The 10,344-nt window shown below is 37.9% G+C and overlaps 1 pseudogene; it reads right to left on the bottom strand.

Annotated features, from left to right (window-relative positions):
* Positions 1-1,746: 1,746 nt before the first annotated feature.
* Positions 1,747-10,100, bottom strand: LOC124075627 (protein N-terminal asparagine amidohydrolase-like; annotated as a pseudogene).
* Between the last annotated feature and the right edge of the window lie 244 nt (positions 10,101-10,344).

Genomic DNA, 10,344 nt, shown 5'->3' with positions numbered 1-10,344 from the left:
TCCATGCAATTTCCCTTCTCTCTCCCTTTCCCTCCCACCTCTCATCCCTGTTTAATGTTATTCTTTTTCTCATGCTCTTCCTCCCTGCTCTGTTTTTAGTTGCTCTCCTTACATCAAAAAAGACATTTGGCATTTGTTTTTTAGGGATTGGCTAGCTTCACTTAGCATAATCTGCTCTAATGCCATCCATTTCCCTGCAAATGCCATGATTTTGTCATTTTTTAGTGCTGAGTAATACTCCATTGTGTATAAATGCCACATTTTTTAAATCCATTCATCTATTGAAGGGCATCTAAGTTGGTTCCACAGTCTAGCTATTGTGAATTGTGCTGCTATGAACATCGATGTAGCAGTATCCCTATAGTATGCTCTTTTAAGGACTTCAGGGAACAGTCCGAGAAGGGCAATAGCTGGGTCAAATGGTGGTTCCATTCCCAGCTTTCCAAGGAATCTCCATACTGCTTTCCAAATTGGCCACACCAATTTGCAGTCCCACCAGCAATGTACAAGTGTACCCTTTTCCCTACATCCTCGCCAGCACTTGTTGTTGTTTGACTTCATAATGGCTGCCAATCTTACTGGAGTGAGATGGTATCTTAGGGTGGTTTTGATTTGCATTTCTCTGACTGCTAGAGATGGTGAGCATTTTTTCATGTACTTGTTGATTGATTGTATATCCTCCTCTGAGAAGTGTCTGTTCAGGTCCTTGGCCCATTTGTTGATTAGGTTATTTGTTTTCTTATTGCTTAATTTTTTGAGTTCTTTGTATACTCTGGATATTAGGGCTCTATCTGAAGTGTGAGGAGTAAAGATTTGTTCCCAGGATGTCGGCTCCCTATTTACCTCTCTTATTGTTTCTCTTGCTGAGAAAAAACTTTTTAGTTTGAGTAAGTCCCATTTGTTGATTCTTGTTTTTAACTCTTGTGCTATGGGTGTCCTATTGAGGAATTTGGAGCCTGACCCCACAATATGTAGATCGTAGCCAACTTTTTCTTCTATCTGACGCAGAGTCTCTGATTTGATATCAAGCTCCTTGATCCATTTTGAGTTAACTTTTGTGCATGGTGAGAGAAAGGGATTCAGTTTCATTTTGTTGCATATGGATTTCCAGTTTTCCCAGCACCATTTGTTGAAGATGCTATCCTTCCTCCATTGCATGCTTTTAGCCCCTTTATCGAATATAAGATAGTTGTAATTTTGTGGATTGGTTTCTGTGTCCTCTATTCTATACCATTGGTCCACCTGCCTATTTTGGTACCAGTACCATGCTGTTTTTGTTACTATTGCTTTGTAGTACAGTTTGAAATCTGGTATCGCTATACCTCCTGAATCACACTTCCTGCTTAGAATTGCTTTTGCTATTCTAGGTCTTTTATTCTTCCATATGAATTTCATGATTGCTTTCTCTATTTCTACAAGAAATGCCGTTGGGATTTTGATTGGCATTGCATTGAACCTATAGAGAACTTTTGGTAATATCGCCATTTTGATGATGTTAGTTCTGCCTATCCATGAACAGGGTATATTTTTCCATCTTCTAAGATCTTTTTCTATTTCTCTCTTTAGGGTTCTGTAGTTTTCATTGTATAAAAAATAAGATTTTATTTTGAAAGTAATTTGAGAAACACTAATGAAGGAAGAAGACTTAAGACTCAATGGATATATATTCCAAATTTTTCTTCTTTTCAAACCCCACTGATGATCTTTGTCATGCCAAAAAGTAACTTTGTTTAGTTATATATACATTTAGCATCCTGGAGGAGAGAGCTTTTCCCATAAGCCGTTTTTATTTTTCTTGTAGAGGAGAGATTTATTTCTAGGAAACAGCATATTCATTGGAGAGGTGTATTTCTTTAAAAACATCAAGGTAGAACTGATATGTTGAACAAAGTGGCGGGGTAGGGGAGTGGGAGGGCTGGCCAAAGGGGAAGTAGAAAGTGCTTATCATCTTGCCACAACCAGAAATCCACATGTTGAAATGGCATCCAAGAATATGGGCCTATCTGACTTTGCACTGTCTTTGAATCATAAATGCTAATCATAAGGCCCTCAGCTAAAGGTTGGGCAGCTCCTTCTGGGGCCTCTATCTTGAAATGTGGATCTGTTTATCTCTGCATTGACAGCAATGCCATAAATTATAGGAAAGTGGTTTTCATTTTCTTTCCAGTCATTTAATTCTTTTTTAATATTCATGGATAGACAAGCTTTATTCAAATGTCTGCATAAATATGACTTGATGTCAAACAAGAAGAATTTTTTCCAAAGAGCTAAAATTTATGTAACAGTAAAATTCAGTGCTTCTCTTTGGTCTGCCTCTGAATTTAGCTGACCAACACATCATTATTAGCGAAGCCAGATTTAAAGTTAGGTAGTCAGTGTAGTTAGATAAATCGGGTCTAATGCCGAGTGAAATCTAAAATGGAGGCCATGCTGGCAATGATTCCTGGAAACGCAGGACAACTCATGGAATGTTAGTGAAGTCCTGAAAAGGCCCTAGGCCAAAGTCCACCTCAAAGAAATGTTAATGAACAGCCCCCAGCAAAAAGGTGCTGACTCAGAAGTCCTTCCTGACCAGATTACTTCTTTGGCCCACCTGTGTCCCACCCCTCGGGCCTTCCCACCTACATTCCATCAGTGAAAGAACTATAAAAAGGGGAGACAACATCCCTTCCATGGATTCCACCTCTTGGGTCCCCTTCTTCCTCCGGGAGAAGTCTTTTCTGCTGTCCTTTAATAAACTTCTAATTTCTACTCTGAACTTGCCTTGGCGTGCTTCTTTGGTGTTATTCTTCAACACTGGGGAAGCAGGGACTCATCACCGGTCAACAGCGGTAACATTAGTAGTCTGCACTCACCTCTCATTTTCATCACTCACATTTCTCAGATCTTGGGTGGCATTTCCTATTTCTCTGGAAAGCTCTTAAATTGCATTTGGTAACAGAAGGACAAGGTTTTATCTGTTGATTTCTATTCCAGAGGCAAAACCACGTCCCTTGATTCTCTTGTTTTAATTGTGGCTGTTTGCAAATGGTGTGCAACTGAGGAACTTAATGTTAAAATACAAAAAATATGATGTAATCTCTGTGTGCTTAAACAATAACTTCATTTTAATTTTTCATTAAAGAATTATTTTTTATTATTTCTCCACACAGAAGGTATAAAAACACCTGTAAAAATATTGAAAAAAGCTCTTTAAAATCTTAATCCAAGACAGGTACCGATGACAGGTACCTGTGAGATCAGGCAAGGTGGGCAGCGACCAAAGGAGGCAGATTTAAAAAGAACACCCAAGGAGGCTTTATTTGAGATATCACTCTGGGAGGAACTATATCAGACCAACAGAGTGGACAGGAGAAGGGTCTGAGGAGAAACCATGTGGGAGCTTGACAGGACTGGGATTTTATGGGGCTCATGGCAGGAAGGGAAGGGTTTGGGACAGGAAAAGGGATTTTTAGAGTCCCTTGTCCAGCTGGAGTTGGTCAGGGGAGCTGGCTGAACTCCAGGATTGGCCAAGGGGTTCTGCTGATTGACAGGCATTAGTCAGGAGATCCCGCTGATTGACAGGTGTTCCTGCCAGCGCCTGATTGATATTTCTTTCCCACATGGGCTGCTTTGTTCTAAGTCACCACCTCTGACCTGACAGTACTTTCTCCGAACACACCTATAAATCCTGACACTTGGGAGGCTGAGGCAGGAAGATTATAAATTCAAGGCCAACATCAGCAATTTAGTGAGACCCTATCTCAAAATAAAAAATAAAAAGGCCTGGGGATGTAACTCAATGGTTAAATGCCCCTGGGTTCAATCTCCAGTACCAAAAAATTTTTTTTAAAGTTTAGAATAAATAAAATATTGGATGGATATGATACATCTATGATTTACAACTAAGAATAAAATGCTAAATTCTATGAGATAGAATTTCTGAATTATTTTGATAGGAATTTGCTAGAAGGAATCAGAAAAATTTCAGACTGAGAGCAGAGTGCATGCCTGGTGAGGGCTCCCTATGGGGTCCTTAACTAGATTCGAGGCCAGCAGTGCTTTTAACCCTTTTAACCTTTTGACCTGACCTAAATGCGGAAAGCAGACTGCCTTAAGATCTAATGGTAACACTGGCGTTTGTCTCCAAAACTCACTTTTAAAGCACCCACGTGCTACACAAGGGAGAACACAAGCTACAACCTACAACTGCAGGTCGCAGAAACAAGGCAAGCTGCTACCCACCATAGGATCTTGGCCAGGCAGGGGGAATGCAGACAAAAACCAAACAAAATGCAATGGGCTGTGGACAATGGGCCACGGACTCCATAATTTTTGCGTCACCATGGTAACCACGCGATGCCTGTCCTCAGGAGCCGGCTTCCTGGTCCCGCCTCCAGCATTTTCCCGGGCTTCCCATTGAGTCTTCCACAGCACACAGGACTTCTGGTCCCTCTTTCCAGCTGCTAGCCTGTACTTCCTGTTTCATACCTGCGGAAGCTGCCAGAGCTACTCAGAGCTTGCATTTTTAAGAATGCTCACCTGTAAATGCTAACGAAAGATATCTTTTTCAGGCAAAATCTCATTCCACAGGTTTCTATGTTGCAGCCCTAAATTTAAGTTAATTTTGAGTTAAATAACCTGACTTTTCTCTATAATTGTGTTACTAAATAATGTTCTATTGATGAGAGATACTAGACATGCTTCTTTGTATTTAACTTTTAATTTTGGAGGTTATGGGGATGCATTTGCTCGCCACAGGAACAAAAGCCGAAAATGTTCCTATGATGGACAAAAAATTCCTTATTCTCATTCCTGACATTATAATTACAAAAAATAAATATGTATACATAAGGATCTTATTTCAGTTACATCAAGTGATATCACATATAAGAGTGCACTCCTAGTTAAAAATAAATTGAAATGGATCCAAATATTTTGGTTACATAAAGTTAATACATTTATAAGTTATGCCCTTATTCTTAATATATATTTTTCTAGGTGTTTAGATAACCTGTAGTTGTTAATCCATAAAATAATTAGCATATATGTCTAATTGTTTAGTTAATATATATTTGTCTAATTGTTTTTCAACAGAAAACCCATAATTTATATGTTTTATACGTACATTTATCTGATACTCTGCCTTTTAGTTACAGTTATTTGAGATAAATGTATTTTACTACTTTACTTTTAAGAAAAAAATAAAATCTTCAAGTAATTTCTAATTCTCAAGTTATTGTACAAACTTTTATAAGATGATAGACAAATATAATTCTGTCTACAAAAATATCTAAGGACTTTATATTTTCATTGAGATTTCTTATCAAAGTATAATAATTTGTTTAGATTCTAAGCCTTTAAGAAATTGTTTCAAAGTATAACCAGGAAAAATTCTAAAAGAAAAAGATGCTTCAACAGAGAGGAAGCACATATTGGAGGTCCTAAAAAGAAAAAGGAAATCATCTTTGGGTAAAACAAGGTATTTATATTCTAGATTTTAATGATAAAAATATTTTCCTAAAAACAGATCTTTATCTCATTATCTAAACAGATTATATAAAAAGTTAAAACAGTTTTAAAAAGAGATCTATATGTACTGGACTAACTATAAAAATTTTAACTGATTAATTCAAGGATATTTCAGGCTATTTTCCCAATTTTACTATGCTGATGTGAGCTAAGATTTTTTGTCAATATTAAAATGTTAAGTTTATTTCCTTAAAATGGTCTTTATTGCCTAATGATTCTTACTATTTAAGACAAAAATTTTGGTAAATAAATTTACCTCCTTAATTAAACACTAAGTATATTAAACTGCTAACTTAGATCCCAATTTTGACAATTCTCCTTAGAGACTAATTTGATTGATTCAAAGACACTGTTGATTCTTACATATTTTGTTTGTTGGATAATTATAAGTTTTGGAAAAACATTTTATTAAGACTGAACTTCTCCAAATTAAAATTGTATGTTAATTTTGAACAATAAAGTTTATAAACTTTAAACATTCGTTGATATTATATAAGTTCTCTGGCTGGACCTATTATCTATAAAAAATATGATAAGATTTATATACTGCTCCCTACACTGGGAAATAACCTTGATCATATTTTTAAAGACAATTAAGAGATATCTATTTAAAGGGTAATATTCTAAAATACAGAGAGATTTTGAGACCTTCTCTCAAAACAAAACAAAACTAAAAAGATTGAGAGTTCTTGCTAAATTGTTAGGATGGATCAACTGGTCTATATTGGGAAATTATAATAATTAATAAAAGGTAAATCTATTCTTATCATTTAAATACTTGGACTATTATATATAACTTAAACTGATGATATTATGGCTTATGCAAAACCTTTACTCAATTTTATTAAATAAAGAAAAGGGGGAATACAGGACCCCAGAGACACACACTAGATCTTATAAACTATTTTTAATTTTTTTCTTAAATTGTAATATTGAGAGCCTTAATGTTACTGAACACAATTCAGTAAATTAAATTAGATTTCAAAGGAGAGTTTGAACCAGTCATCATGATAATGAAGGAGAAACCTGGCTCAGGAAGGTAAATTTCCAGCTACAGAGTTTACAACCATGCAACTTCACAAGCTTGACAGGTAAGTAAAGATTATGAAAAGACTTGTATGGAGCCATTTCCCAGATCCACCTTTAATGTGTCTTTCAGTGTGGACTGGAAAGTCCACACATAAAACTAGATTAATTGTACTGACTGTAATGGTCAGTTATACCTATACGTTAAGTCTATGGTAAACTGGCTGTCTGCAAGTATCTTTTGAGAAAAAGACAGCATATGAGAAACTTAAACCAGCCAATTATGTTGGTCTTTAGTGATTAAGACTATATCTGGACAATTGTTGGAAAGATTATTAAAATAGATTTTTCTAAGAGTATTTACATTACTGACAGACCTAATTAACTCCTTAAATGTGAGAATTAAGAAAAAAAAGATGATAAATATCCTGTAGCCTGTAAGAATACAACTTATTGTATTATTAGTTATTGCCAGCTAATATTTCAGAGCTATAATATGCTGAAGTTAATATTCAGGCTTTAAAACAGGTGTATGTCAATTAACCAGACCTATCTAGGCAAACTGCTGGTCTCATAATCCCTGAAGTGACTACTTTAAATATTATTCCTTGTTTATTCAATTGCAGCCTTTGTGGCTATGTCTTAAAACTTACAATGTATGGATTTTCTTAATGTTTGACTTAGATTACTTCCAAGATCCTTCATGGTCAGATAAGTTCTGATGGAAGGATGAGAACTAGATTATAACGCTCTAAAAGATGATGTAATAAATAACATGAATGAGTCCTTTGCTCTATGGTTTATGGAAAGGCTTAAATGCCATGCCAATGAGAATGTCTGTTACTATGGCCAAATGCAATGCCTCCCAATAAAATTGGGGAAAGATTAAGAATCTTCTGATGAGTGTTTGGTGAAGTAATAATAATAACCTGGATCTTCCAATTTAATTGTGTTATAAAAATGATATGTTTTCTACTAATTCCTTTTGTGTTTCAATAGCAGATCATGATAACCTCGGACCAAGAATCCAGTGACTGAAAGATAATTTCCCAGTTACTTTTTTTACATATTAAGAAAGGGGGAATATCTGGGAGACCAACCTTGCACGTGACTGAGTCACACTCCCCGGCTGGGTGATTGAGGCTTCAGGTAGCAGATGCTGCTAGATGCCCTGCGTTTCTTGGGTTCTAGGGTAAGTGTCTCCTGCATGGCTGTGTCTTCCTACTGTAATGCCAGATTCGTGGGACCCCAATAGACCTCTAGGAGCCTAATCCGATGCAATCACACAAGAGTCTTTATTGCAAGCTCAAGCCTGGACTCACAACACTTTCTGATGCAGTGGTCCCAAGGAGTGAATCCTGGTCCTTTGTTCAGTGAGATTTTATAGGTTTGGGGGGATACTCTATGCATCACAACATCACACATCAAATCATTTCATACCACGGGAAAATCATCAAACAAATCTGAAACATGATTAGCACATTCACTGGTGGGAGCAAGTTGGGTAGGGGTGATTGGTTAGTACAAGAGGGGGATTCCGTTGAACTGATTGGTTTAGGCCACGAGGGAGGTACATGCTAAACTACATGGTTTCCCAACATGTTATCAACCACCATAAACTACTGGGGGGTCATCTGGCATCCCAGGTATTTTCCCTGTCTCGTGCTGATTGGTGGTTTCTAGGGGTTTGCTATGGGTCCTCACCTAGCCTGAGTCAGGGACACCTGGTGCAGCAGATCTCTCCTGATATTTGTAGACAAACAACTCAGAAGGGTGGGTATGTGCCTAGGAGTGCTCTGTGGGTTTTTCCAAGGACAAGGGTCACTCTCCCTTCCTTGTACAGGCTTTGCTCTGAGGTAGTGGCTGGTTTCTCAAAAATGGAGTCACATCAGTTTATCACTACAGCCCCATGGGTGGAGTTATGCTCACCTGTTTCTTTGTAATATTACCACTTGCCCTGTTTAGGATAGAATGTTCCATGGAAACACCTTATCTTACTGTGCCCTTGGATGTGGCCTACCTAGATGTCCGTCAACCTGTTGATGGCTGACATCATGAAGCTAGACTCAGCCCCCTGAAACCTGACCCCTTGCCTCATTTGAATAGCTTCTCCTCAATAAAAGTGGTCAGCATGGGCTCTCTCTCTCTCTCCCTCTCTCTCCCTCTCTCCCTCTCTCCCTCTCTCCCTCTCCCTCTCCCTCTCCCTCCCTCTCCCTCTCCCTCTATCTCCCTCTCTCTCCCTCTCCCTCTATCTCCCTCTCTCCCCCTCTCTCCCTCCCCTTAAGGTCAGAGGAACCCTCACAGCAACCCCAAAGAAAATGGTATTTCTGTCTCTTGTGTGGTTATTTTGTGCAGCCCAGTTAGCCCAGTCCCCCTGGAGTGACCCCTGAGTGTTTTAATCACGAATGAAACCCGGCACGGGAGAGTGCTCGGGCAGCATTCCATGGTGGAGCCAATGCTCTACTGCTGTCCCTGGTCATTTAATTTTGTCACATATAATGTAACTAGGTCATCTTGTTTGTCAAATTCATTAAGAAGTTGGTAAATTTTTGTGACAACTGCCTGTCATCACTGAAGCCTCCCATGAAGTGTACTTCCAGCCTTCCACTTGAGCCTTTGAGTGTGGTTGGAAAAGGCTTTTCTGGAGTTCTTGATCAAGGGGAGGCTTTGGTGTCAGTTCCATCACAATGTGTCAGGCAAGTAGCCCCATTACCTACCTGTATGCCTCAGGACCAGTGGGTGGCATCATTAGAATCCAGAATGGAGATGGAGCTTCCAGAGGCAGGTTGGCTCCCTGGTGGACTGCTGCAGGCTCACTCACATCCCATCTACCAGCAGCAGGCATAAAGGAGATGGCTGCCTCACCAACCCAGGTACTGCTGGTGTCCCTGCCCTTTAGGCCATTGCCTCTCACCCGGCCTCTATTTGCTTTCTTAATTTATAAATATAAAATGGTCAAAATACACTAAAACCATTCCAATGGATTCAGTATGTTAAAATGCCTTCAACATAATACAAAATGTAGGAGACAATTATGCTGTAATAAATTTGGTAACAGTCTTGTATGGAATATTGACAAACATGGCATTATAAGTAGCAACTGTTAGCAATATAGAAATCAAATGACTTGGAGAAATACTATTTGTTTTCCAAACATGTCAACAGCTCTTTCTTGAAAAATGTTCATGGCTCTGAAAAGACCACTTGGTTTCCAAAAGTTTTGCTGCAGATATACAAACCAATCATGGGCATCACCCTGGAGGCATTCTTACAGTTAATTTTGTGGTAGGTTTTCTTGGTTGTCTTATGTAACAACTAGTTTTCCAAATATTTTTATAACATTTTTTCTAAAATTTGATAATAATTATAAATAGCGCTGATGAAGGTGGTCATTCATCCTGAATTCAGACTTTAATGATGATAGTTTGAGTGAAAGAACATTATTCAACTCATCATATGTTAGCAAAGGGATCTGAAACATCTACTGAAATTAACCCAAGATTTTCTTTTTCTTTTGATGCAATTAAAGTGATCATATTTTTATTTTCCTCTACATGAGCCATCTTGTATTCCTAAGTGTATCCTGATTCATCCTTTCAGGTTATTCTTTCAATATAATACTGGATTAGACTGATATTGTGTTAGTCACCTTTGCATCACTATGACAAAAATATCTGAGATAATCAACTTACAAGGAATAAAGATTTATTTTGGCTCATGGTTTCCATAGTTTCAGTCCATGGTAGATTAGCTCTAATGTTTTTGGGCTTGGGGAAAGGCCAAACATTATGACAGGCATCTTACCTT

Source organism: Marmota monax, unplaced genomic scaffold (genome assembly GCF_021218885.2).
Source record: "Marmota monax isolate L192 unplaced genomic scaffold, Marmota_monax_Labrador192_F-V1.1 WCK01_AAM20220418_F8-fsc00206, whole genome shotgun sequence".
Taxonomy (NCBI): domain Eukaryota; kingdom Metazoa; phylum Chordata; class Mammalia; order Rodentia; family Sciuridae; genus Marmota; species Marmota monax.
This window is presented reverse-complemented; position numbering and strand designations above follow the sequence as displayed.